This window comes from Eulemur rufifrons, chromosome 1, assembly GCF_041146395.1.
Source record: "Eulemur rufifrons isolate Redbay chromosome 1, OSU_ERuf_1, whole genome shotgun sequence".
Classification (NCBI taxonomy): domain Eukaryota; kingdom Metazoa; phylum Chordata; class Mammalia; order Primates; family Lemuridae; genus Eulemur; species Eulemur rufifrons.
In genome coordinates, this window is record NC_090983.1 from 30277043 (window position 1) to 30282126 (window position 5084).

The 5084-nt window shown below is 36.2% G+C and overlaps 1 non-coding gene across 1 annotated transcript; it reads left to right on the forward strand.

The window, feature by feature from the left end:
• Positions 1-1860: 1860 nt before the first annotated feature.
• Positions 1861-1967, forward strand: LOC138387741 (U6 spliceosomal RNA). The gene has a single exon (XR_011233959.1). It is a non-coding gene; the product is annotated as a U6 spliceosomal RNA (small nuclear RNA).
• The last annotated feature ends 3117 nt before the right edge of the window (positions 1968-5084 follow it).

Genomic DNA, 5084 nt, shown 5'->3' on the forward strand with positions numbered 1-5084 from the left:
CAGAATTTTAGTCAAACTGTGAATTGAAGAATCCTGGTTCTGGTTTCTCATTTTTATTTTTCAAATCTGCTTTGGGCTGGGGATTACAAAATGATTTCTGTGTCAATCTCTTTGAAAGGATGGAGCTTCCCTTTTATAGGCCAAAAGTAAATTACTGAGTAAGATACGATCTATGATGGCTCAATGCTCTCTAATCGTTTGGGGTATTTTGATTTATCAGGATAGATCTAGTGATGTTTCATTCTTTCCTCACTATTTCATTTTCATCTTCAGTAAAAGAGATAGCAGCAGCTGCATTTACCACCTAAAATTTTCAATATTAATTCTTATAATTAGAGAGATTCCTGTCAGTTTGTACGTCTGGAGACAGCTTAATGGAAACTTTAGACACAAGGCTTTGTACTAATACAAAAATAGTATTTTTTGGACCTAAATATGATACTGAAGGCTGTTCAACAAATCTGAATGTTGGTAAGAATGCAACGTTAAGGTAGAAAGTATCATAGAAGAGAAAATAAGGAGAGAAAGTAATCAGAAATTGTTTCCTCAAAAAATTAAATATCAGGAAAGCCAAAGTCAATAGTGTTCAAAAAAATGTGAAGCCTGATTTTGCATATAAAATGCCTTCATTAATTTCTGCTAAACTTTAATAAAATCCTGGCAAATGCTAGGGTTCCATGAAAATGTTTGAACAACTGTGGATTAGACAACTCTTCCAATGTCTCAGAAATCATAAATTATTAATATATGTCATTGTGGGACTAAAGGGAAGTTGTAGGGTAACATGGTCATGTTTATTAAGGCCTGGCTTTGGTATTTGTGCTGTCCTGGAGACGAGTAACCTATAGACTTTCTGCCTAGCCTAAACCTCAGCTGATAGAAAGCATTAGACTCTTTAAATGTAAATGGTGTTCACAGAGCTTGTCCTGCTGAGTATTCATAATCAATAAGAAAACATTATGAACCAAATTTGACAACAGAGGTATCTAGTTTTGGAAAAGAATGGAGAGGCCTCCAGGTACTAGACCATGAAATAAGAGAGCCGCCTAGTGGTCTAAGTGGTGCACAGATGTTCTGCTGGGCACCAGAGAAATATCGATCTTTCTGTTTTATTAACATTACTGAAAAAGTAAGGAGTAAAAACACTATAGTAAAAAACAAAAAGATAAAAGCGTTTAACTGAAAAACCTGTTTACCAAACAGTAAATGCTTATTCTCACTCTTTCTAAAAGCATAGTGCTGAATGAGGGTAAAACTGGTATTCATTTATTTAAAGTTCTCAGTATTTATATATATATATATATATATATATATATGACATCCATACATTGTGTCAGTGCTTATCATTTTGAGACTTGCCACAAATCTCACAGAGTAACTTAATACGTGATCTGCAGTTAAATTACTTTCAAACACATAGAGTAACTCAGATGGACTAAGAAGCCTGACTCAGAGGTTAAACGAAAATGTACTTTAAAAAAATTTAAAAAGACTATTTTGACATCAGCATAGTGATCATTAAACATTAGTAATTCAGGAATAGAAAAAACTGACAAGATTCCCTCCCTGATGCAAAAGGCTGACAATCTAGTAAGGAGATAAAGTAAATGAATAGCTTATAAACTATAAAGTACAGATGGAGGAAGATAAGGTTGGAAAGGTATGTGGCTATTGCATGACAGACAACTTGGAATTTCTGGTTGAGGAGCTTGAACCTGGTGACCTGGTAATAACATTGACAAAGATGACTGGCAGCAGAGTATAAAATTGCAGAGTAGGGAGAAACTAAAAAGGAAGACCAAGTGTCTTTCACAACAACTCACAGTGGGGTTTTGAAACTCGCCTAAGAAGGGGCAGTGGGTGCTCACTTCAGCAGCACATATACTAAAATTGGAACAGTACAGAGAAGATTAGCATGGCCCCTGCACAAGGATGACACGCAAATTCGTGAAGCGTTCCATATTAAAAAAAAAAAGAAGAAGAAGAAGAAAGAAGAAGGGGCAGTGGGAATTAAGAGGAATTAGATGTAATAGTTTTTACTTTTTTTTTTTTTTTTTTACTTTTCTGTAAGTGAGAAGATGTGACTCCTAGGCATCACCAAGTATCATGGATATGTCAGTTTAATCAACCTATTTACTTAAAAAATAAAGAAAGAAAATGTTTGCTTTGGAAAAAAATCCCAGATAGTTCTGAAGTTCTACATATCTAAAGAGAATAATGCATTTCCTTAAATACTTTTTTTTTTTTTTTTGAGACAGGGTCTTGCTCACCCTAGAGTGCAGCGGCGTCATCACAGCTCACTGCAACTTCACACTCATAGGATCAAGGAATCCTCCTGCCTCAGCCTCCTATGTTTCCTTAAATAGTTTTTTCCTTAAGGAATTTAAGCTCATTTCCCATGACATCTTACATAAATGACTGATTTGTTCAATCATCATTGGAAAGGTTGGTAAACAAAGGAAAACTTCCTTTTTATCTGTTCCATCTATCATGATTTCAAAAAAAATTAAACATACAAATAAGGGATACTTGTCTCCTTGATTAGGAAATACTTTCTGGGTTTTGCCAGCTTCCTTTCTAATTACATAGAGAGGAAAGGAAGAGCTCTAGGGTTAGGACATTAAGCTGGTTGAAGACTTGAAGGGAGAGAGAAGCACTGGGCAAGAGAAGGGTAACTCTTCTTGGAAGATGATGTATCTACAGTTGATAAAACCTCCTGACCATCTTTCCACCATCTGCCACTTAGGCCATCTTTTTGTTGTTCCTTTCAAGGCTGCTCTTTTTGTGTGTGTGTGTGTGTGTGTGTGTGTGTGAAATAAACTATTATCAAGGCTGCTCTTGATACTCATTTTTACAGGGCAGGCACACGGCCACCTCAAAATGTCCTAGTGTAACATTATGTGCAACAAGTTGGTCTAATCATTCATTCATTCAAAAAGATCAAAGTGACTTTCTTTGTGACTTACCCAGGGAAGGCTCTGTTCTTGAAGCATTTCTACAGAGAAGATAGGTGAAAAGTGTCTGCATATCTTTTTGTAACGAAAAATTTGAATACATGATGTAGTAACAGGGCAGAATATGTCAAAACTGTTCTATTTTAAAAACCTGTAAGGGCAGAATCTTTTGTCAGCTGCACATTCTCTGAAATTTTTCATTTCTCTGAGGGATGATCACTCCTTTGCCAAATTAGAAAACCTTGAAGTTACTGTCTTTATCTCTCCAGCGTTTATCTTAATGGCTCACTGGGTCCCACTAATTCTCTTTAACCTTGACCCAATCTGTTTCCTCTTTCCTATCATCACTGACTCCATCTTGGTTTAGGCTCTCATTACCTCTCGTAAGTGCCAAACTAGTCTATGTGTTTCTACACTCAATTCCCTTCCTCTCAATCCATTCTTTATACCTGAGTTACCTGTTTTGAAACTCTTTTGTTTAAATTCTTCTGTTGACTTCCAAGATAATTCCAAACTCTCTAAGCACGGCATGTTAGCCCTTCTATGATAGACCTGTGTGGAGTCATCTCTCTATCCTTCCATTTGACATCTCAAATTCTACTTTCATTGAATGACCTCTCACCCACCTGAAAAAGCTTTACCCTCTCAGGCTTTGTGGATGTTATCATTGTTTAGAGGGTCCCTTGTTCATCTCTTAATACCTACTCACATTTTAAGATAGTCATGAAAGTTATCTCAAAGGGGGAAATTGCCTCTGATTGAGTCAGACTGGATTAGGTATCCTTGCCATGTACTCCCACAACACCCTGGGCTTTCACTTCCTTAACACTTACAATCCATACTGTAATTTTCTCCAAATCTACAACAAGCAACTTGAGGGCAGGGATATTTCTTTTATTTCCTAGTACAGTGTTTGCCACACATTTGGTATTCAAAAAAATTTTTTGATGCCCCTTGAAAAAAGGACTTACTGGTTACAATGGAAATTGCATTTTATTTGCAGTTTTTTCATGCCCCCAGTCCAATCCCTCCCCAACCTTTCTAATCTATCCTGCACACCTATCAGTCCAAACTTCTTCACATTGCTTCTATTAAGGTCCTTCCTTAGAAACTTTGTTTTCCATATTGTCTATGACAGCAGGACCAAACACCTGGATCTGGATTTCAAAAATTGTATTATCTGTACAGATCTGCTTGGTCTGCTTTATTTCCAGTCCATGTTCTCCCTTATCTCTAGTCACTTCAAATATTCTGCCTTTTTTTTTTTCCATTGAAATCCTACCCATCCTTTCAAGACTCTGCTCCATAATCATTTCCTCAGCTGAAGTCTTCTTTGACTCTTCAAACACATATTGAACATATAGTTTACAACTTATTCGGGCACCTACATATCATCTTGTTTGGATGTAACAATTTCTTCAGTAGGCCTTATCTCCTCCACAAAATGGCCTACGTTCCTGGAGGGCAGGAATCATATTATACTTTTTGGTATCTCTCAGTACAGCAATGATTCAATTTTGAAAAAGTAATAATCTACCATACCAATAAAACAAAAGCTGCCAAAATATAGAATTTAGCCTTTAATCTGGAAAACACCATAGAATAAAGAGAAAGATTAATCACTAGCTTTAGCTAGTCCTTTGCAGAGAAGGATGTAAACTGGGAAGATATATCAGATACGTGCAGGTGTAAATTAGAATAATTTTACTCATGGTAAGTCATTATTAAAAGGTTGAACATTACATGTTTTTAACAGGTCATCACATTTCTTCTAAGGACGTTATTGTTTTGAATATTACATAGTGGCTTCTGTAGAGAACTGCTAAAGTATCCTGTAACATTATAACAGATTCTAAGGTTAGGCATGTAAGGCAAAAGGAAGAAGATACCTCAAATCTATTATTCCTAAAATAAGAACTATTTAAGGTGACAATAGCACCTATGGGAGTAGGCCATGTTTTCCCACCAGCAAAAATTCCCTTGGCATCTAGGTAAAAGTGGCCCAACACCCTTTTAAATATTGTCCCAAGGACTGACACAGAATACTGCTCCAGGGCACTTAGCTAAGACATGGAATTAATTTGGAGACAAAAACAATGTGTGCCCTCACAAACTCATATTCCATTTTAA